Source organism: Acomys russatus, chromosome 5 (assembly GCF_903995435.1).
Source record: "Acomys russatus chromosome 5, mAcoRus1.1, whole genome shotgun sequence".
NCBI classification, from domain to species: domain Eukaryota; kingdom Metazoa; phylum Chordata; class Mammalia; order Rodentia; family Muridae; genus Acomys; species Acomys russatus.
The window spans coordinates 74,015,899-74,040,340 of NC_067141.1; the positions used below are offsets into that span (position 1 = coordinate 74,015,899).

Genomic DNA, 24,442 nt, shown 5'->3' on the forward strand with positions numbered 1-24,442 from the left:
TTCTTCACTTTAAGATCCCAGGATTCAGGTGGAGCCCAAACTGAGTATTATGGGATGGCATGCTGAGTGTCAGTTCTCCTTCAGACCTGGCTCACAGATTTCCCTCAGGCACACGCCTTGTGCTAACCATCCCAGGGGTAAGAGAAAGCAGCTGCTGCTTCTCTGGGTGTGAACCCTAATTTCTCGCTGTATTGTTAGGCTTTGTGCATCGCTGAGTGGGACCTAGTGAGTGTCTGAGATGCAGCTTCTACTCAGCAAGGGTTTGGGGAAACCACAAGAGTTAAGACCAAGCTGGGGGAACCCATGTTTTGCGTCTGCCACAGAACAATTCCTCAGGATTCACAGACCACTGCTTTAGAAACAGTGCCCGTGGCTCCTGGAAGACTGGAGGCTCAGGCATGGGCTCTGACTGACTGCTAATGACAGAATGGTAGGGTTCCCAAGGAGAATCCTTCCCCCCATCTCGAGGGCTCTGCCAGCCACCCGGGCATTCCATCCCTCTGCTATCGACCACACCTGTTTCTACAAGGACTGTGTCTTTGACACCTAAGTAGGCACTGTTGAAGTGGGCCTTTCGGTCAATGCGTTCAATAGGTACGTTCCCTCCCGGGTATCATCAGATCCAAGCTCAGCCTGTTTGAACTAGCATGAAGTCCAGAGTTCTAAGTATTTACTTCATAGTCTTTGATTCTGCTTCCGGGATTAAACAACCCTAAAACCATGGCACCAAGAACAAAATCTGTCAGAGACTAGCAAGGGGGCTAGAAAGCTGGCTGCTGGGGGTGGGGTGGGGTGGTATTCAAACACACTCAGTGATCAACAGTGGGATAATTAATTGCAAACCACTTTCTTATGATTTTAGATTTTCTAAGATCTTTTTAGAATTATTTTTTTATTTAAGCATATATTGTACATTGAACATATTACAACCGCCCATCCCAAAAGTTTTCATCTTTTTCTTGGCAAAAGGAAATTGAACCTAGGGCTTATTATATAATAGGCAAGTGCCCTACCATCAATCCACATCCCAGGCCTCCAAGACCTCGTGTTCGTGTGTGTGTGTGTGTGTGTGTGTGTGTGTGTGTGTGTGTGTGTGTGTGTGATACAGGTGTGGTGTGTACACACATATGTGTTTGTGTGTTCCTGCTATGCACACAATATGCCGAGGTGAGAGGAGGCGAGAAGGGCATGTCAGATGTCTTCCTCTGTCATTTATCACCTTCCTCCATCTCCCACTGAACCAGAAGTTCTCTGTTCCCTCGCTTGGTTGGTCAGTGAGTGATAAACATTTGCCTGTCCCTGTCCTCTAACCATGCTCAGCTTTTTCATGTGGGGACTTGGGATTTTGCACTCAGCTCTTCATGCTTGCACAGTAAGCACTCTTACCCACAGAGCCATCTCCCTGTCCCCTAAGAAACATTTTTATTGTCACATATCCCCCAAACACTGAGCCAGTCGACTGTATCCCAATTTGTCCTTCCGTGGTGACAGCATGCTTTTTGACTCAAAAGAAAATGTTTCCCCATCTCTGTCGATCAACAGAAGCCTGTGTCCTACGTTTAGCTATCTGCTGGACAGTCATAGACAGCCAGGCAGGATGTCCCTCCTGACTACCCCTCCCCCTCTTCAGCCTCCTGTCTGTAGACAGCAGAGGCCCCTCCCACTTCCTGGCATTTCCTCCCAATTCCAGTTAAAGGTCCTGGATTCGCCCTCTAGCCAGGCCCTCAGGGTGGCTCACTCTGTGCTGTAAGTTCAGGGAACCAGAGCTGTAAAGCAGAAGGGTATCCTTAAGGACCTGGGGAAGAGGGAGGTGAAAAAAAAAAAAAAAATCTGCTTTAACTATAGGTATCCTGCCAGTGACTCACAGGAGCTGTGATTCACATGCCAGCCTCCCCTAGGAGGCAGTGTATCAGGACATTTGTGAGAGCAGACTGTGGGATGAGACAAGCTAAGGGTTGCCTACGTTCTCAGTTTCCTCATCTGTAATTAGCCCGGGTGACTTTATGTGACCAGTAAAAAGAATGCTATACATAAAACAGCCAGCACCATGCCTAGCAGAGAACAGCCAATAAACAACACAGCTCAATAAACGACTGTTCAGTTCAGCTCATAAACTTCATTGAATGGAGACTGTGTTACCCGGCAGGGAAAAGGTGCTTACCATTCCTGCAGAGGTCAGAGGAGCAGATAAAGGGCATTGCTGGCACAGCTTCTATTGTCCATGTGCACTTGTAGAGATGATGTATCAGGTGGGATGACAAAGATTATGTGTTGGTTCCTAGAAAGGAAAACGTATGTAGGCAAGTTCCTATACGTCATACACACCAGCCTGTGTGACTGTTCTACACGCCTTGAGTCGGAGGACCTTTGCCTTCTAAAACTCAGCCCCATCCCCGAACTGCACAATGCAAGACACAGCTGTCACTGGCATCTTTCTAGATGGTGTATTGAAAGCTGAAAGTAGGTGGCAGAGATGGTTCAGCTTGCCACATAAGCATAAGCCTCTGGTTTGACCCTTAGTACCCATGTGAGAAAAGACACGTGCTTTGCGAGAGGCTGAGCTGCCTGGCCACCTTAACTCACCAGGGAGCCTGAGGGCTCCCTGAGGAACAACACCACCCAAGATTGACCCCTATTCTCCACATGTGTGAACACATACAGACACACATGTGTACACACACACACACACACACACACACACACAAGAGCAGTGAATATGGTAACTTATACCCCTGAACATTATCATTTTAACATGTAATTGGCATTTAAAATTTTATTTTTCTCATACTCCATGCCCAAAATTCAGTATATATTTTGTCTTTATATCTCAACTCAGGCTCACCTCATTTCAAGCCCTTGGGAGCCACTTGTAGCTTGGGGCCATCGACCTAGACAGTAAAGCTGTAAATATCCCATGCGAACTGTACTTCCTGGCCCCTGGGTGATAACCACACAGTCTGTGAGAGCTGGGATTCCTGTGACAACTCTCTCAGGTACATTCATGTTTCCATACGAATTCACAAAATTAAATGTATTTAGGGGCAAGAAATTGGCTTAGTGGGCAAAATGCTTGCTGTGTAAGCATGAGGACCTGAGTTTGATTCCCGAGACTTGACGTGAAAAGCCAAGTGTCGTTGTGTACTTCTAGTCCCAGCACTGAGGAGGCAGAAACAGGAGGATTACTGGACTTGCTGGCCAGCCAGCCTAACGAGTGAACTCCAGGCCAATAACAGACTCTTTCCCAAAAATAAAATGAAAATACAGAGAAAACATCTAAGGTTGACCCGTGACTTCCACACAGATGCTCACACATGTGCTTGTACACCTAAACACACACCTGCACTCACACCCACATGAGGACCACACACACACACACACACACACATGCAAATTGCTTGCGCTTACCTTGTTCAACTAGACACTTTGTAGCATGTACACACTGAATAGTAGTTAAAAGGCAGCTATTAATAACTAACAGGCGCTCTGTCTCATGTAACGTAGTTATTGCTTTGCGATGAGAACACAGCCACTCTCTGCATTTGTTTTCAAGAATATGATATCAGGCTAGCGAGATGGTTTAGTGTGAAAATGCTTGCTGTGTAAGCCCAGTGACCTGAGTTTGATCCCCAGAAGTCACAGGAAAAGGAGAAAAACAATCCCCGCAGCCCCCCCCACACACACACATGCACACATGCGCACACACACATACTGAATAAAACATTTCAAGAAGATACAGTATGTCACTGTGGTGGAGTAAATGAAAATGGCCCCCATGGGCTCACAGGGAGGGGCACTATTAAGAAGTGTGGCCTTGTGGGAGGAAGTGTGTCCCTGAGGGTGGGCTTTGAGGTTTGAGATGCTCAAGCCACGCCCAGTGCCACTCTCCCTTCCAACGCCAGCTGAATAAGATGTAGAACTCTGAGCTACCTCCATGATGATAATGGACGAAATCTCTGAACCTCTGAGCTTGCTCCAACTAATTGTTTTTGTAAGAGTTGCTGTGGTCACGGTGTCTCTTCGCAGCCATGGAAACCCCATCTGAGACAGTCTCCATCAATGACGGTCTGTGTGTTACACAACAGAGCTCCTGAATTTGACCTTCCTGTTTTACTGTCATTGTCTCCTTCCTCTTCACCACTCACCTTTGGTAGCCATTGTTCTATATCTCTGGAGAGATCCACTTTTGTAGTTTCCACTTATAAATGAGATCAGTTACTTTAATTTTGTTGTGCTTATTTCACTTGATGTAATGCCTTCCAGGTGCATCATGGTATCACAAATGATATGATTTTGTTCTTTTATGTATGTAATGTCACTTTCTTTGAGACTGCTTTATATAGCCTCAGCTGGTCTTGTCCCCATTATGTGGTGAAGGGTGACTTTGACTTCTGAACCTCTTGAGGCTGAGATTATAGGCACGTATCATCAATATCCAGTCTCATGCAATGCTGGAGATTGGACACAGGGCTGCACACAGGTTAGGCAAATGTTCTTCCTACTGAGCTAGGAGGAAGCTTAGCCCCTCCACTGTAGTTATGCATTGTACTTTGATGATTTGATGACAGGCACTTTGGTTAATTTAATATCTTGTCTCTTGGAAATAATGTCATTCTACGTATATTAGTATAGCTGTCCTTTCAAACTATTGATTTAATTTTCCTTGTATATGTGCCCAGAAGTTGGATTGTTTTATATCTGTTTGGTTGCCTTTATAGCCTTTATTGGTTGCCAATAAGGAAGCAGGTAGCTCATAGCCCCATGTCCTGACATTGTTCACCTCATGACACTAATAATCATGGCATTTGTATGGCAATATGACCCCCAGAGTATGGCTGTCCGAGTGCACAAAGCCACCCTGGGTACAGAGTGATTGGTTTATCTTGGCCTACTGGTGTGCCATGGCTCACCAACTGGGAGGCCCAGTTCCAAAGCTGCAAGTCAATTTGTTTTCTATGGTTGGGGGAAGGAGAGATAAAGAGGCAGAATTTGGGGAAACTTTCTTTTTTAATTTTTTATTGTTTGGTGACAACATGCAGTACATTTGATTATTTCTGTCCTCCTTTGCTCTCCCTAACTTCTCTCCAGACCCACTCCATCTCTCTACCCCACCAATTTTATGTACTATTTTTTTTTTCATAGCCCACTAAGTTCAGTTTGTGCTTTCCATATATTCCTGAGTATGGAATCATCCACTGGAGTGTGGTCAACCTACCAGGGGCTACAACCTTAAAGAAAAGAGATTGTTCCTCTCCTAGAAGTGATTAGCTGTCCCTCACTCCCAGTTAGGGGTGGGGGCTCATGAGTCTTATCTGGGGGGCAGCTCTTGCTGTTGTGCAAACGCCATTCTTGTCAGCCAGCTGCATATCTGTGGTAACGCTTCCTTCCCACAACGAATGCACAAGTGGCCGCAAGACAACACATGCCTAAGCAATTGCTGTCAGTGGCTAGAAGTGAAAGAAATTAGCAGCTATAGACATTGAGCTGTGGGTTAAGATTTCCTCTTGTCCTCTGTGAAGCCCCCGATGACACAGCATGACAGCAGACAGACATAAGAGTGGAGCTGTAGAACCTCATGGCTTCACAGATGGTCAAGAAGGGAGACCTGCAGGTGGAGAGGCTACCCAGCTGGAATGTGTAGCTCATTGGCTCCTGCAGGTGTGTGGAGAAATGCTTTTGTGTGAAATGAGCTCAATAGCAGAAAGGCCATCCATCCCTTTGAATGAGGGGAAACAGTGGTGGCCACCTTGACATCCGCTTTCAAGGGCTCATTGGGTTATGCTTAGACCGAGGGTTCTTAATGTCTATCAAGAGATCAAAGACAGTTCTCAAGAGAAATGAGTATGTGCATAAAAGAGAATAAGGGACTTGTAGAATTGACGGCACTGAACTAGAGAGATCTGTTTGCACTCTAGACCAAGGCTACCTGAGCTCAGAGTTTGACCCTGAGGTTCTTACAACTTCCAGCCATGTACTTTGAACACAGTCATAGGCCTCTTACTCCAAGGGGGACCGTTTCATCTCCCTCCGAAGGGCGATACAATCTCCCTAGGGTTGCTGTGAGATTAGATGAAATGCTGCAAAGCCCTTGGTGTGGGGTGGCCACTTGGCAAGTTCTCGGTAAGGCTCTCAACTGTGGGCGTTGGTTATAGAAGGCTTCGGCAGGGATCTGCACTAAGGATGAGGATCTCCCTGAGGACCTTTGATTGCTGCCTTGGAAATGTACTTTGAGCATCGTTAGCTGTTTGAGATATCAGATAAGTGGAATGGTACAGAATTCCAATGGCCATGAATGCCTTGTTAAGAGAGTCTGAGGGTACTTTGTCCCTTCCTTTTCATATCTCAGTCGAGAACAAACTTCAGCGTCAGCTCTGCCATGTGGAAAGGTAAAGTTCAGCCATCACAGTCCTCACCATGACACCGCTACCTGCTAGCCAGTCAGTGGGCTCTGGGGCATGCCATCCCAGCTCCTTTCTTTCTTGGTCCATCATTACTGAGTTGACATGAGTCCTCTCAGCAGCAGCTCTGGCCCAGCTTCTGTTTGCTCTTGGGCCATTCTGCCTGACTTGGACAAGCAGTCAAATCACCTAAGATCTTCCCTATCTATGTGTTCCACACCTCCACATCTCTTAGCCATTATGGGCATCTTGCGTCATTTCCTCCTCCTCCTCCTCCTCCTTTTCCTCTTCTCCTTTCTCTTCTTTCCTCCCCCTGGTCCTTCTGTGCTGGGGCCAAGTTGCCCAGTGAGCTCTTGGCATTGGGCTTCCTTCCCAGGCCGTGTCTTCTTCTTTTTCATTTTCTTCTCATCTCTGCTCTTACCCAAACCTTTTGAGGAGAGTACTATTTTGTGGACATTCTACAATCTGAACCAAACAAAATATTCTAAAACAAAGAACCAAAACACTTTAAGAAGACTTTTCTAGATTCTGAGACCAGACTCTTTTTTAGAAGAAGAAATTTCAGTTTTCCTTTATGACTTACTAGACTCAATATTGTATGGAATCTTGAAATATCCTCTATAGTAAAATCTTATTTTTTGTTGAGTATTGGAAGTGAATACAAAATTTGAATAACACTTGGTGCCATGACATATTATTGAAGGACAGTATGTAAATCAGATGCTACAAAATATCCTAAAATTACCTTTAAAATATGTTTGTGCCCCTTCCACACAGCATCAGAGTCTAGGGTCCCTGTGGAGGCACCATGTCTTGGGGTCTGACTCCCATCCCTCACCATTGGTTTGGGTGTTTGAAGGTCTTGTCGACACTTACACCTCACGGGTTTGAAGAGGCAGCTTGGAAGAGTCACAACCTAGGAAAGGCTGTGTAAACACGTCTACCTTCCTCTGCTTCCAACGCCTTGGAAAAGCTGGTTTCTATTTGTGAAGCACCTCCAGCCCAGAGCCTATGGGGCAGCACAGCAAACTGTTCCTAGGCTGTGTTCTGGGAGTCTGGAATGTTACTGTCTGGCATTCTAGAACTATGGTGACCTGAATGTGTGGTTCCTTTGTCCCTAAGAAAAGGGGGAGAAGGGGAAACAAAGCTCATCAGCACCACACGGAAGACTGTGTCAGTCACCTCATATCTCAAGAACCTCACCCACAAATGGCCTGAAAGAATGAAGGTTTGTGCTTTTTAGTGGCTGCTGGATGCCCAAATTGAAAGGGATTTTTAAAACACCATTTTATTCTAAAGTCTATGGCTGTGGGCACTGTAAAGAAGAGCTGTGCCAGAGACAGTGGTTCATCAGGAGGTAACGTGAGGGATGGGGAGATGGCTCAGTGGGGAAAAGCATTTGCTCTTCAGATACACAGCACACACAAATGCCATGTGGACATGAATACCTGCCTATAATCCCAGACAAGCCAGAGAGCTCTGGGTTCAAGGGAAACTCTGTCTCAATGGGTAAGTGAAGAATAGTCAAGGCAAACACCCAGTATTAGGCCGTGTATGAGTGTGGAGAGAGAAAGATGGTGTGGCCTGCTAAAGCATTAGGGGCCAGGACTCTGTGGGATTTTTCCTGCCATAAGTCAGTATGTCACCTTTTGGAGTCTCCAATGTCCCTGGGAATGAAGTCAAGGCCATTATGTCACTGATGGCTCATTCGTGCCCACATTCGCACTCACCTGGGCTCCGACACGGCATGACGTTGAATTCTGTCTATGGGATGGTGGCATGAGCAGTCTGGCAGGCCTCCTGCTCAGCCAAAGCCGTCCTCTGGAACTGATCCAGCTGGCCCATGTCTGAAAAAGCCTGAGCTCAAGTGTGGGTCAACCTTGGTCATAACCACAGTTATACCTAGTGCAGCCCTTGTGCATATTCCACAGCTGCTCCTACTGAAGGCAGGGTGGATGCTTGATGCAAACATGGATCAAAGGTGGCCCCAGAGCAATACCACCCATATCACCTGACGCAGGTAGAAATGCAGATTTTAGGCCCCAGCTATGGCTTACTGAATCAAAACCCATGGCACATATCCAGACAACTGTGTAGTAACATGCCCCCTGGGGAGCTGTGCTGTTTACTAAAGTTTGGAAACCATGGCTTAGTGCATCTCTGGGGAGTGCAGTATCAGAAGGTGGTCAGTCACTAGTTCGATGACCAGCACACACACACACACACACACACACACACACACAGTATTGGTCCAGCCTGGTAGTGCTAACACCCACAATTCTCAGACTGCTCTCTTCAGAGGCTCTCAGAAGTCCGTTTCTTTCTGGTACCACAGAACAGTTGAGGCTCTTTAGGAAGAGATAACCTTCAAGGTCCAGGCACCTAAAACCTGGATGAAAATCTAGCCCAAGAAGATCGGTGCTATTAACATGCTAACCACGCCACACAGAGTCCAGCAGGAAGTGGTGCTAGTGCCTGACTCTAGCTCCACTTGGTCACCTGACCAGGCACATTAAGAAACAAGCCTTTCTCGACATTTCCACAGGGCTGGCACATAGAAAGCACTCAGGCATTGCAAGCTTGCCAGTGGCTAGGTACTTGCACTGATCAGTGGGGCAGCATCACAGAGACACCAAACATGGCGATGGGTGACTGTGACCTTGCCTCAGGTCTGGATTGTCTACTGCCTGGTTGTAAAATGTTAGTGCCTTCTTGAAAAGAGTTCATTGGCCTCACCTGAGAAGTAAAAAGTGTGCCAGGTCCGCAGAGCCTCTCTGTGTCCCTTCTGATTCTTGATGGTACCTTTCCGGTCCCGATGATTTAGTTATAGCTTGGTGACAAGAGCATCTTCCACATGGGTAAAAGCAAGAGGCAACATCCACTCTGCTTCTTCTGGTGCCTCGCCAAGGGCAAGGAGGGCAGACAGGGCCCTCTTGGGTTTGTCTTTTGACTTCAGGCCACCTCTGCTTGTTTGTATGTTTTAGAATACCCTGCCACATCCTGGAGCTTTCCTACAAGTCTCATCTCCAAATACAAACGTCTTCTTAGTCTAGATCTTAAAACCATAGCCTGAGCCAGTGACTTCTCCATTTACTGAAATTAAGGTGCACTTTCTCTGCCTTATTGTCTAGTCTGGCCTCTTCCTATCTCGGTCCCAAAGGTGGTGGCAAAGAAACACTCATCTGCAAAGCCCTGTGCGTGCCTCCCCCTCCCCCTGAAGTCAGGCTTTATAAAGTTTCACCCCATTCAATGGCAGCTTCCTGAGCCAATTGCTCTTTTTTTTCCCCTCTTAAGTCCATTGCCTAATAATCTCTTGTTTAACCTTTTGCCAAATTCTCCACTTCTGTCAGAGGTGACTGTAAGTGTTTGAGCAGGTAACTTCTACCTTTGCACCTCAATTGCAACAGGTCCAAAGGTTCCCGGGGAGCTGGCAGGACACTCTCAGGACGGGATCCAGTGGCTTCAGGTGTGCCTAGTCCCGCAGCAGCAGCAGTAGCAGCAGCAGCAGCAGCAGCAGCGTGGAAAGGCAGAGGCGGTTTGAATGTGGTGCTGAAGCAGCAGGCAGCTGCAAGAGGGGCCAGTCCTCCACCCAGCAACTGTGACTTCTCACAGGTGAGCTGCCTTCTCTGGTCTGTGAGCTAGTGGGGCTGGGGAGGTGTGGGGAAGAAAGTGGGGTGCAAATTCATCCCAATCCGCTTAAGGCTCTTTCACAACACGAGGGGTAATTTCCGTGACTTGTGTGGGAGGCAAAGCAATGAATTGATTGGAAAGGGAAACATTTTATCCACTTCAGTCTCAGGAGAAAAAAAGAAAAAGGAGCGAGTATCACTCTCATTTTTAAGCCTTTTGAAGGTTAAAGACTGAGCCAGGATGTAGGTTTCTTTCACGTTTCATTCAGAAATCCTTAGTTAAAGGGGCCACTTAATAACCATTGGTGGCAGAGACTCCTATTGGAAGGGAGGAGAGAAAGGACTTCTCAGCCAAGAAGCTATTAGGGTCTGGAAAGCATCCTAAGGACACGACAGGCATTGGCACTGGGGGCATCTCTTTCGATAATTTCTGGGTTGTTAAGTAGAATGGTCTGTCCTTAGAGCTAGAACATGGTGTAGCTACTGGTCAGTCTGTCTTATGGTCTGCTCCACAGTACAGAAACCTTGGGCGATGTCAGAATCCTCCCATGTTGGAAATCTTTAGCTTGTCACTACCATGTACAGGGAACTGGTTAGAAAGACAGCCTAGCGAGATCTTAGACTGACCCAGACCTTGCTGAAATGACATTCAACTCTAGAGGAGATCAGTAGCAACGAACACATCAGTAATACTAGCCTGTGTCCTCTGACCCTGCAATGGGGTAAGACAGGGAGAAGCCAGGGATACTAGAACTCAGGGTTGGCATCGGTTCTGCCTTCTAATGTTCTCCTCTGGGGGAAAAATTTGCTGGAGAAGCTAAGCTTTGAAGCCAAAAGCCAGAGGTGCCTCCTCCTATCCTTCCAGAGGGTCAGACTTGCAGTTCTCTAAGCTATGGAAGCTTTCCCTGGCCCTTCCATCTGGCAGAAGCTCGGGGTAGGGGTGCTCTCTGCAGAGAGATGGAACCCTAAAACAGCTAGCTAGCACTCTCCTGCACTTCCTGCTGATCCATCTTGGAAGGGTCCAGTCTAGGAAAGTGCTGCTTTAGCTCTGCCCACCTGTGTGGTCGCTGCCTGCGGGGAGTGGCAAGAGGGACGGGGGGGGGGGGGCACAGGCGAGGGGAGGCGGGGGGGGGGGCAGAACCTGTAATCCCTCTTCCAAAGCTGAGAATGAGGTCTCCTCGTGCCCCTAAGGGAACAGAACCTCAAAGGGTGATCAAAGTATGAGAGGTGCGAGAGGGGTCACAGAACACACTGCAACCTTAAAATTAGCGCGGTGAGAGCCCGAGCTGGTGTGTCAGAGGAAAATGAGCCACGTCAATTTAATGGCTCGCTGCCCAAGTGGTTCCCTGCTTGTTTGTCTATTCTGTTGTCTCCCTAAGATCCGCCTTGGTTTCTGAGCCAGGCAGCTCTGGAGACTGAGGAGAGGGGCTCCATGGAGCAGAGGACCGTCGTCAGTCGCGTTGAGACTGACCCAAGGGCGGAGGTCCCTCTGGCTGGGCTTTCCTGTCCTGCAAACGCAGCGGGGACCAACGTCACCTCCGTTTCTCTGGCAGTGAACCCAGGGGCACTTCAACTCCTTTTCATTTGGATTTTCGATTTGAAGGAGAGCTAGTGGGACCAGCGGGGAGCAGGTGGACTGTGTTGTTGCAAGGCGGCTTTTGTTTCAGCCCTTAGGGGTTGGGGTTAAAGGCTTTGAAAACCAGCCAGGGTAGCTTCGGCTGGCTGGCTGCTCCTAGTCAAGAGCGCTTCCACTTTCAGTTGTGAAAGAGGAAAAAAAAAAAAAAAAACCAACCAGGAAGTGAAGTCCCCAGCACCAGCATGACAGAAAGCCGGGCTATGGCCTGCCTTAGGGCTTAGCTCTGGGCAGGGCAGAAGTGTGGACACTAGCCCGGCTGCCTGCCTGCCTGCCTGCATGGACGCTCTGAAACCACCCTGCCTCTGGAGAAGCCCAGGGTGAGGGAGGAAGGATAGGGGCTCTCCTGCCAGCAAGAAGCCGGAGCCAGGAAGCCCCACTCGGAAGCTCCAAGGCATTTCGGCCCCTCACAGGGTAAGGGATCCCTAGTGGGGTGTGATCCTAGGATGGGGCTCCTCGCGCGCGTGACAGAAGCATCCTGAACCCCTCCTCCCTGCCCATTTCAGGAAGCTGCTTGGAATTAACAGCTCACTGTGTCCCACGTGTGTGCGCCATGCTCTCTCTGCCCCGGAGTAGGGGGCTCTCAGGGCCGCCTGCCTGTGCTTGCCTGTGTGGGGCGGGAGGGGGGAGGGGGGAGGAGGAAGAGGACGCGGGGAGGGGACTTTCTCTTTTCAGGAGGTTGATTATAAGCAGAGACCTCTTTGCCGGCCTGAGCACGTGGCAGCGTAGCTCCCTGGGATGGGCTGGGGGTTTAACCTTCATTTTCACTGGACTGTGACTCCCTCTGATGGTAGGCGCTGAGGAAGGAGGCTAAGGAGATGGCGAGACTGAACGGCTTCTGAATGAAGCTGGATCTCTTTTCAGGGCTATAAGCACAGGATGGATCTGAGATTCTCTAGAGTAGCTTTGACGGTGTGAGCAGAGACGAGAATCCATGGCTGGGTTTTAATACCTCATGTGGTATCACCCCGCCCTCCTTTGACAGTCTAGTCTGAATGACAGGATTTTTTCATGTAAATTTCCAGTGTACTTGTAGGTGGCTGGTGCCCTGTAAGAGGCAGTATCTAAAATAAAATAAGGCATTGGTCTGGTTTAAAAACTGGAGATAGAAGCAATAAATTCTGGTCCTGCCCTTTTACATCCACATGGCAGCTATTTCAGGTAATTTAAAAATTCACCTTGTGAGCTTCACCCATGTGCCCGCCTCTACCAAGGAAAGGCACAAAAGCCTAAATAAAGCTGTAGCTGTGGATGCAGGGAGTGTGAGGAAAGCTGGTAACATAGGCAGGTGAAGTAGCTGGTCTATACTGGGATATTGGTGATGGGGACACTAGAAAAAAGTTGCAGCACATAAAACCCAGAGAAGCATATTCAATTTAATTTTTAAAAAAATACTTTCCAGACCAAAGTTTCAGCCTAGCAACCTGGCTTAAGGCTATAGTATCATTTTGCTTTTTTTTTTTTTTTTTTTTTTTTTTTTTGTTGTTGTTGTTGTTGTTGTTGTTTTGTTTTGTTTTTTAATAGACTTTTACTCTATTCCTTATATAGATGAGGCTGCTGATCTGCCCGCCTCAGCCATCCAAGTGCTGGGATTATAGGTGTGTGCTACCATGCCCAGCTATGTGATAGTTCTTAGGGCAGAGACACCTACCACGCTATCAGTGTGCCTCGGTGCTATGTCATGGTGAGGAGGCAGGTTCAAGGAGGATGGACACTACAGAAGGACAGAGAACTGAGTCCAGTACTGACACATAGATATATTTTGGTCAAGACGATCTCTTGAGGTGCATGGCTTCTCTATGTTGTGGTTAAGAAAATAGTATCAGAGAGGGGGCGCTGCCTCCCCAAGGTCACAGAGCAGGCAGGCTGTCAATTGTATTGAAACTGTAGGCAGTTTTATGCTTTCAAAAATAAAATATTTACCATTTTATCTTTAAAACCTGTTCTTCATTCACTTACAGGAATGAGCCTCATCTTTGGGTAGCCTAAAAATTTACCTTGTAAAAACAAGTTTGTGCGTGTGACACTCTGGCTACCAGGTGTTGAGCTTATATGTAATTGTATTTGAGAGTTTTCTGGGACCATGAATAATATTGTGCAATGCTGCCATCACTGGTGTTGCCATGCTTAGAGTCTTATGGGGCCTTTTATTTTGATTGTCATAAAGCTCTATGGAGTAGATTCTTGGTAGACGAGAGAAGTGGGGCTTAGGACGCTTAACACAACACGGATGGCTGGGTGTGGAATCTGAACTTGGGCTCATTTCATTGCAAGGGTGATCTGTATGTCAGCGTCTGGTGGGTCTGCCTTCATGCATAGGCCAAAGAATAAGAAACTGGAAGATGTTTACTCTTCTGCAAATCCATCTCAAGTCCACATAGACAGAATGTAGACTGGTTGTCAGGGGCTGGGAGGGGTGGGGGAGGGGCAGCGACTTTTGGTTCCTTTTGGTATGGTGAATTAAACAGAATAGATAAGTAGATGAGTTTATTTAAATAGATGTCCAGACCAAAGTTTGGAGTTAAATAGACGAGTCAGTGGCATGTCATCTAGAATGCGTTAGAGGGTCCCCTTTAGACTGCTTAATTTTTAAGAAGTGAATTCACCTTAAAAAGAGAAAAAGAAGAGGAGGAGGAGGTGTCTTCTTCCTTCCTCTAGGCAGAGGAGCTCCCAGCCTCGGATTGGCAGCATTTTAAAAATCAAGAGTCTATCGCCTGCCCACTATGTCTCATACTTGTGCCTAGCAGAGGCAGTGACCCTTAGCTGGGTGCAGCCAGAGGTGACTTTTGAGTCTGCCAGCACTCTGCAAGTGTGGTGTGGTCCCAGCAGTGAGCTCAGCCTTCACAGCTCATACCACATTCTGTGCTCAGTAGTACATCTGGGTCCCTCAAGATGTTAGATCTGGTCTCTCAGTAGCCCTTCCCTCTGGCACAGGGCTGGCTTTTTCCTGGGTTCTGCATTCCTGGTATGTGGACAAATAACTGAGTTCATAGGCTATGGAAGGTCAGCCAACCCATGTGCTACCATTACAGATCTTTTGGTCTGCCTGGTTCATTCATTCTGTTCTACATCGGTGGGCTTGTGAGTGGCTTGCGGCAGGATGTGGAGGAAGGGAGTGAGGCTGGCTCAGAGATAACTCCGTGTCTCCTCCAACTACAACTGCTGGGTTCAAATAGAAACAAGGGCTTGTTAAGATATTTGTTGGTAAGAGGAACCAGGATGAGGACGATCATATCTTTTGATCATCTGATAGGGGTAAGGATATAAAAATCGAGGCAAGCAGTGGTGGCGCACGCCTTTAATCCCAGCACTCAGGAGGCAGAGGCAGGCGGATCTGTGAGTTCGAGGCCGGCCTGGTCTTCAAAGTGAGTTTCAGGACTGCCAAGGCTACACAGAGAAACCCTGTCTCAAAACAACAACAACAACAACAAAGGTATAATAATGGAGGTATGTGGAAGAGAGGCAACAGACACTCTTTGTGTTGGTGTGTAGGCGTGTGTCCACGTGTACCTGTGTGCCAGAAAACAGTCTCTGGAGTTCCTCCTCGGTTCCCTCCCACTTCTTTTTGAGATAGAGGTTCTCATCATCCTGGAATTCAGCAAGGACACTAAGCTAGCTCCAGAATCTACTGGCCATGCCTTCCCAGCCATGGGATTGTAAGCATGTTCCACCACACCTGGATTTTGTTCTTTCAGACCTGAATTCTGAGAATCTCTCACTAAGGTCCTCAGGCTTGTGCAGCAAAGACTAAACTGACTGAGCCATGGCCCCAGGTCTTGCCAAGTGGCCGATAGTGCACCGGGTATGACAGCATTTTTGCTGTGCACTGTTGAAAGGAGCAGATTCACTGTGACGTTGAGTAACTGTCCCTGGGGCCACCCATCCGGTAAATGATAGACCTGCTGTTCTGAAATCAAGAAAAGCAATGACCTTGGAGGTTTGGCTCTGGGCAGGAGAGTCCTGGCAGTAAAGCTCACTTGCTTGCACTTCAGACCTAATGATGCTTGACCATTGGTCTAGCCAGGTAGTGTGAGGGTTGATTCTGCTGAGAACCCAGGCAGGAAGGCCTCTTTCACAACCTCTTGCGTCATCCGCTCTTTATCGAGCAGTGATGAGGACCTAGCACTTTGTCCACTCTATCTTTTTACAGACCTTCTTATCAAATCTACAGGACTTGTGGTACCAACTTTGCTTCACTTGGTCAGCAAGTGCCCTTTGTGGGGTGTCTCCTTGGCAAGTTTTTCTGTAGGGTGGGGCCACTGGACTGTGATTTGTTTGAATCATGAAAGTAGATCAAGGTTACCTACATCAACCTGAATGCCGGTAGGATTTGTCACTTCCTGTCACTTCCCTGCGTGTGGTTCCACAAATGTCCTCAGGGACCAAGTTAATAGGCTGTTGGGATTTGCATCGTAAGTACTCCTTGGTTCCACTGACCAAGGCCTGGCACCACCATACTCCCAGTGACTGTGTCTGTCCAGTGGCACAGTGGTTGCACTGAGCACCAGACACGTTCTCGCTGATTCTTCCCAGAGCCTTTTTCTTCATTCTCTTCATCCACCTCCATTAGAAATGCTTTTTTCCAGAGGCCAGTGGGAGTGGGAGGAAGTGGAGGAGAGAGTGTAACTGAGAGTGAATGTGAGCAAAACTACATCAGACACATGCGTGAAAATGTCACAAAGAAGCCATTGTCATGTATAATCAGTATTATTAAAAATAAATAGAATTTCTTTCTTCTACATGCTGCAGTTTTCCTGTTCTTACCTCTGGCCATGCCTGGGCCTTTCTCTTCCCTCCTGCTTAGATTCATCTGGCCCGAGATGAGGCTGAGAAGGCCCAGATAAGGCTTGAGAAAGATGCTTTGATGGGTTTGACAGGAGCAACCTGGTTGGAAGCAGAGTGTGTGGGAGTGCCTCCCTACCCATGGGTTCCTAGTTGGATCAGCTTCTTTGATTGTGCCTGGAAAGGAGACTGTTAGCAGTAAGGCCATGCTATCAGGGTCACACGTCTGTGAGGCTGGCGGGACCCAAAGGGCTGACTAGTCTACTTCTACTGACAGGGCCTGCTCTTCTTTATCCTCACACGCTCATTCCACACCTGGAACCATCTGTGGTGTTTTGTTTTTCATGTTGGAGAGACCTGTAATGATGCAGAGGGCTGATGTCGTACATTCTAGTGTCAATCAACACAAGACATGCTATTTGGCACATGGGTCCACAGTTTTTTGCCTTTTTTCCATTTTTTTTTCTTTTCTTCTGTTTTGCTCTTCCTTTCTTTTTCATCTTCCTCTTGTTATTTTCTGTTTTGATAGGGTCTTTTGTTTTTGTTTTTATTTATTTGTTTGTTTGTTTGTTTCTTGAGATATGCCATCATGTATCTCAGATTGGCCCCAAGCTCGCTGTTAGCAGAAGCTGTCTTTTGATTTTCAGATCCCCCTGCCTCCACTTCCTCCTCCACCTGCACACCAGGATGCTGATGTGACAGGGATGTGCTGCCACTTCTGTTTTACTTGGTGTTGCCAACAAACCCAGGGCTTTATGCGTGCTGGCTCAGTACACTACCAACTAGCTGTGTCCCAGTTCCACTCACCTTTTCATAGGTGAGCATAGAAATAAAGGTGCCACAGGGTAAATAAACATACTTCTTACCACACAAACTTTTATCTACCCAAAACAGCCAACATTTGGACACGTCCCAACAGAGCACATTAGCTCCCTGGGAAACTGGTTTTCTCTCCTACTAGCTGAAGAATTCCAAGTGTATTTTCTCTGTGCTAATGTTCTAGCTGCGTGGACATAGTGGGTTTGAATGTCCAGGGGCATGCATGACCACTGGGACTCTGCCTTGGCCTCATTCGCTTTGAGCAGCTTCCGCCCTCCATGGTGTGACATCCCAGATGTGCTACTCTGAAGAAAGGTTCAGCAGACTCCAGTCCAGACACACACTGTGCTCCTTGTGAGACGGGACTCTGCTCTGAGTGTTCTTCAACAGACTCCTGCCCCTGGCTGCTCTTCTCTGAGCATGTGCGAGTGGGGAGAAAAAGAAAGGGAGAGACAGTCTCAGTGGGCTTCCACTTAACCTTGGGGGTCTGTGCTGGGTGTACTGGAATCTGCAGGCTAGGACAACTGCCACACAGAGTTCTCATAGCACACCACAGAAATAGTCACTGAGTTTTGGTTCTTGCTGAGAACCAAACCAGAAGTTGTCATCACAACTCTCCCTGAGTTCTGGACCCATCACTTTTCCGGAGTAGTGAAGCCCTGGATCTTTCAGGCGCTCTTGTGATTTATTTACAGTATGCTGGTCTGTGGCAGCTGTCTTATATTTTCAAGCCATGAGACACACCCTAGCAGTTGGGCTAAAAAGGGAAAGGATGGTTTGGAGGTTGTTCTTGGTTCTTGTTCTTGCTCTCCCCACCTCCCCTCCCCCTTTAATCGTTTCAACAATTGAGGTTGATCTGTGCTTTGGAAAGCTCTTCCTATTCACCTCCTGGGACTTTTAATAGGACTCCTTGTTAGAATAGATAGCTCTGTCCTGCTCTGCTCACAAATCTTTGTGAAGAGTGCACGATGCCATTTTCCTGACTGCTTGACGGGGTGTGTGTGTGTGTGTGTGTGTGTGTGTGTGTGTGTGTGTGTGTGTGTGTGTGTGTGTGTGTACTGATGTGAGGTGGTGGCCTGAACTCCTGGGTGCTGCTATGCAGCTGAGAAGTCATCTCCTGGCTCATAGGCCAGGATCTCACACCAGCCACTCTTCTCAGCTCCTCGGAGTAAATGTTGAAGTTCCATATTCATAGCTCCTGTGGCAATGTGACTCAGACTCCACCTTTGTTCTGGATTCTTATCTGCTGGGGAGATGAATGAAAAAGTTCCCACCCCCAGAGCTGAAGTTCAGGCTGACCTGCTCAGCAGCTAAGGTATGCTTTACACACAGCGAGCTCTGGAAAAGGCTCCTGTGGAATGCCGCTTTGGTGAGGGGACATCGGCGCTGGTGGAAACAAGGCAGGGAGGCAGTGGTGTTCCCAGGTATGTTCACATCCATTGCCTTCTACATCAGCTCCTGAGTCAGAGGCAGGATAATAGTTGTACATATTATTTGTAGATAAAATACTCATTTCAGATTAAGCAATAAATACCAGCAAGCATTGCCTTCTCAGCAAGAACTACCCCAGCCTCCCTAATCAAGACCCACCCCTTCCTGTAGAGCACAGTCCTTTTTGCTTTTGCCGTTGCCTTGGCAGTACCCCACATGCTAGAGTGATCCACACAGGGCTCAGGCTTGTGGTCATGCTCTTCAGTGGGCGGCATGTCACTCAGCACAGTGACCATGCTTGTAATCCTAGCTCTCAAGACGCTGACGCACAACTGTGAGTTCAAGTCCAGCCTGGGCTACATGATAGGACCCTGTTGTCGAAGACCAGCTTCAACACCACAAGGGAAACTGAGCCAGGGTGCAGGTTGAGACGGCTGGCTGATCACCTAACAGGTGTTCTCTGAGGGCAACTTTCTATGCCAGGACTTTTTGTTACCAGCAGTGGCTTCCACTGATAGTGGCAACTGAGGGGCCAAGAGTAAATCACTGGCGTTGGCTAGTGCTGATAGCTGTCTGGCGTGGGCTTACACCTATTATGGTAAGCGGGGGCTAGGTCTGTTGGCTCTAGCATGGTAGTAGCACGCTACCACTGGTAGTGGCAAAATATCTAAAAAAGAAAGGAAAGATGAAGAAGAAAGGAATACACACACACACACACACACACACACACACACACACACACACGCATTGGATGGATGGAGCCCACTCTGAAGAGCAAGTTCCAACTCAACCTTACACACAAATGCATACACATACACACATCTTTGTGGATGGAAAAAGATTCCACTCCAACCTGCTATTGTACATAGGTACATATAAACATATACCTATAAACACATGTGTACACATATATACATATACACATTTGGTTGATAGAACAAACTCTGAAGAGTAAGTTCCAACAATTTTATTCTTTTTCTCAGAGTTTATATACTCCAGCAAAATCTTCCAAGCAATAAAAAAATAAAATCACAATGTGGTCACATCCTATTTTTCTTTAAGTAAATGAATACAATGAGTACACATAAAAAATACATATTCCCCAATACCCTCACATGATCAAATGTTTTACGTATTATGGGTAAGAAACAAACATGGAAAAAAGTTATTTCCAAGAACCCATGTACATTTGTAACTAAGCAACTTGTTATATATTAACAAAGTGTGAGGAAGCAAGGTAACTTCTCAGCCTCAGCCAGCTTTTCTTTACTGGCAGGCCACAATTTGTGACTACAAAGAGAGAGTTAAGTATTTTAAAAAGTAATTTTATAAAAATCTTAAAACAATCACAAGTCTAAACTTCTTTATTTAAAAAATCAGCTATTCTTTAAATCATCAAGGTGCTTATATATTCATTAATAACTTTTATTAAATCATACCAGGAAGCTGAGGGCAAAAAATAGGTATAAGGAAATCAATCATCATCTCGGACACTGGCTGAGCTTGAAAGAGTCGCCATCAGCCAGTGGCATTCTGGGCTATTGTTTTTGCTTCCCAACCTCAAAAAGTCCCAAGCTTTACTATTAAGAGTTTACTTTCTTCTTTTTCTTCTTCTTCTTCTTCTTCTTCTTCTTCTTCTTCTTCTTCTTCTTTTTGTTTTGTTTTTTGAGACAGGGTTTCTCTGTGTACCTTTGCTGTTCTGAACTTGCTTTGTAGACCAGGCTGGCCTTGAATGCACATCAATCTGCCTGCCTCTACCTCCCTGAGTGCTGGGTTGGATTACAGGCATGCACCGAGTAAAAGCATACTTTTCTTAACATCATTTTTTTTTCCCTAAGATTTTCTATATCAGTGCCACTAGCAAAAGCATCTTTACCTAAGCTTGATAAATATATTTTTTTCCAAATTCTTTCTAAGGGTCATTGCTAGCAATCTCCAGTTGCAGGATCTTTTCAAGTGTGCTGGTTGAGTCATTAGTCTACTCCAGCAGCAGTGCCTGAAAGAGATCAAGCATTGCTATTGTGAGCCCCATTGATGCTGCCCGGTGAGGGGCTGGAAACCCCCCATTCCCCAAGTTCTCATACAACTCATATATGAGGGGTGTGGTGACCACAAGGGCAGCAAGCAGAGCTGTGCCCCATTAACAGCTTGAAGTCCTCAGGACGCGCACCCTCACTGGTTACGCCTCTTCGAGACACCCATCGTGGGTTTGCTAAGTGGTGGGCTGCTTTCCATGAGTTCTATAGCTGTTTTGCTGTTGCTCTTGCATGGCCCCTGATACCCTGTCTCACCCCGACCCCCAAATAACAATCCCATGAGGACAGGGTTTCACAGCTGTACCTTCAGTATTCGTAAGGATTACCTGATTTGTTGCCTGGTCCTTAAAAAGCCTTTGACTAAACAATTCGATATCTAAGACTTTCTGGGGGGAAATCTGCTTCTAATCGCCTATGACGAGTATTCCCTTCAGAAACACCACCGCCTACACAGGCCATTACAGTGTCCACATGCACTTTCTATTTAGCAATAGATCCTGGAGTTGCTTTCATATCAACATGAAATCTGTTTGCCTACAAAGACTCCCACTGTGTAGAGATGCTACTGTGTGGTTACCACGCTAAACACAGAAACCTTTGTGGGCTTTTGTATTTGAAGCAACCCTTCAGCTTTAATGATGTTGGATCTAACAGCTAAGACTGGGTGGGCATAGCTCTAGCACTGTACACATACATCTGTCTAGGATTGGGCAACAGCCTAATTAGGGAGACATCACTGCCATTTCATAGAGCAGAAGCCGCCCCGAGGGTAAGCTACCCGCCCCTTGTGAGTGAGGACAGCACAGCAGGAACCCAGCTCAAGGGCTGAGTTGGACAGGATCCTGGGGCTGCACCTCATGCAGTGTTTCCAGCGCTCTGGCAGCTCATTGTTTTCTCCCAGATGCGTTGATGGTAGAGTCACTGGGGCAAAGGGAATACATTTGAATTGCAGCAGAGGTCAATTCCCCTTCGAAGGAGGGTGCACCAAATTTATATTCCACAGTTAACATTGCCTGCGTGCTCTCTGTTTTCTGCTGGTTTAATGGGAGGGAGACAGGCAGGCACTTTTAAGTTTGTATTTTCAAAAAGCTAACTGCAGTCGGTGACTCTGTTGCCACACATGCACTAGTGAAGCCCTCGCCTTTGCTTCTTTTGTCTCTATCTGGCTTCTGGGTGTCTGGTGCGTGGAACTGGCTCTCCGTGGTGTTCAGTGATTGAGACAGTTCCTATGTTACCTCCCAACAAAGTTTTTTAAAGTTTTATGTAATCGAACTTATTATTGTTTCCATTTCTAATTTTAGTTTACATGTCCTTCATGAGACTTCTCCAACACCACTTTAAACTGTGTGTCTATAACGCTGTCTCCCAGATACTTACGTTTCTCATTGTGTTATAGTTGGAGACCTTGATCCATCTTCAACTTACTTTATTGAAGTCAGTAATCAGCTTTCTACATTTTCTCTCTGAGTGGCTAGCCCATTATCCCAGTTTATTTATTATAAGTAAAGAACATCTATTTTTGACCTTAAATGCTATTCACTATATGTTTACAATGCCTACTGGGCATGTTTGTGATTATTTTGGGAAATAAATATGTACTCAGTGGCCACTAGGAAACTTTCATAGCTCTTTAGTGACTATTCAGATGTGATTGTTCACCCTATCCCACTGTTTTGGCCCTTTGTGTGTTTTTACAGACAGATGTCACATGAATAGGCAAACCATATTGGTATCAGAGCTGTGGCAGATGTATAGGTTTAAGGGGACAGATCTCAACTATTTCAGGCATGTTGTTCCAGTTTCAGTGTCTTATGTGACTTGGATCTAAAGCTGTTTCCTTTATTAATTTATTACATTTACTGTTAGTGTGTGCACTCACATGCCACAGTGCACTGTAGAGGTCAGGCGATAGCTTTTGGGAGTCAGTGTTCTCCTTCCACCATGTGGGCTTCAGGAGTTACTCTGGTGTCAGCCTGGTAATAAATAAGCCATTGTCCTTTGCGCCATCACACCAGCCCTAAACACTTACATTCCCTCCTGTTAGTGGTATCTTTCCCATGGATTTTGAATTAGTTATTTGTTTGAGATATGGAAAGTTTTGACTTCCTTGTGTTCTGGGTTTATTTTGGCCACCTTATTGGGCTGTGTCAGCAATTACAAAAGTAAAAAGTATGAATCACCTCTACTTCCTTACAAGCCTTGTGTGTGTTGGGTCTCCTTTCAACTTTTGTTTTGTTTTGTTCGAAATAAGGTCTCTAACTCCTGGGCTCACATATTCTTCCTGACCATACACCATCAGGTTTTGTCTTGTTTTTACTGAGAAAGGATGCCACACTTTGTGTGTTATATGTGCAAGTACATGTTCATGTATTCATACATGCTGGAATGCATGGGTGCTGGGTGCGTGCAGAGGCCAATATCAAGAGTCTTCTATCACTTCCCACTTTACTTACTCAGTTTTTTGAGACAGGGTCTCTCACTGACTCAGCTAAACCATGCTCAGTGAAATCTCAGAGCCGTCCTATCTCTGCTTCCCCAGGACTGAGATCACAGGCACATGGAACTTTTTCCTTCAGACAATAGTTCTCACCTGCCTGGAAACAGAGCACACCTAGTTCACCCTCACTGCACATCCATGACTGGGCCATACCACCTTTTTAGGTATATTGATGATGCCATTGGCTTGCAGCACCCTTTTGACCTTTGGCCAGCGCTTTGTCTGGAAAGAGAGACTCTGGTGAGATCTGAGGAGAGGTCTTCCTAGGTGGAAGACGGTCAGGACTGAGGGGAAAGGACAACAGAGGCTGAATGAGAAATGGGGATCCCAGGTCAGAACTTTCCTACTCATCATCCTAATGACCCATGGGCAACATGGGCAGTCACAGACATGTGGCATGGCCTCTGGGAGACAAAATAAGCACACCCCAGTGTGGAATAATGTGGTAACTAAGTGAGTATGAGAACTTAGGGGACCCTCATCTCCATGTTAATGAGCTTTCACTCATCATTGGATAAGTCCATACATGCAACAAGAGAGCAGAGAAACCAATTAACTCTAAATGAACCTGGCCACTTTCTAGAAGGCAGGATTTTTTTTTTTAAGTTTATAGTTGCAAATTTGTATATCACTGTTGAGTGAAAAATAATTAGTTGTCCAGGCATAGAAAACAAAGATAACCTACCTTAGCCTCTATAGCTCCTAAGACTCCAAGTAATGTGGTGATTGTTGCTGGACTTTCTACCGATTTGAGAGAACTTACCTCCAGTTCAGCTGAGCCTCGAAGAAGAGGCTCAGCACAAATGGCTTTGATGTGCAGTATAAACACATCCCTTCCACCATCTTCCATCCCTAATTTACTACTTTACCAAAATATTGATGTGAGAGGATTATTCTCAAGGTTGGATGGAGTGTGTGTGTGTGTGTGTGTGTGTGTGTGTGTGTGTTTTGTACATGGGGAAGACAGACGACAACCTCAGGTGTCATTACTCAAGGACCATATACCTTGTCTCTTGTTTGTTTTACTTTTTTCCATTAGAAAGAAAAGTTGGAGTGCAGATTTTAAGGGAAAGATTCAGATGAAAGAAATACTGAGAACATGGGTGTGTGTGTCTCATAGGAGAATCTCCTCCTTGCCCCCTTTTTGTTGGTCTGTTCTATCTATCTATCTATCTATCTATCTATCTATCTATCTATCTATCCATCTATCCATCCATTAT

At 46.5% G+C, this 24,442-nt stretch overlaps 1 protein-coding gene across 2 annotated transcripts in view; it reads left to right on the forward strand.

The window, feature by feature from the left end:
* The first annotated feature begins 9,914 nt into the window (after window positions 1–9,914).
* Acsl5 (acyl-CoA synthetase long chain family member 5) overlaps window positions 9,915–24,442 on the forward strand; it is a 43,185-nt gene continuing 28,657 nt past the window's right edge. Inside the window, exon 1 of one of the 2 annotated variants that reach the window (XM_051146791.1) lies at window positions 9,915–10,007. The gene's annotated coding sequence lies outside the window, so the exon portion shown is untranslated. Of the gene's footprint in view, window positions 10,008–11,336; window positions 12,072–24,442 lie in introns of those variants that run through there. The other variant, XM_051146790.1, reaches the window with a different exon arrangement.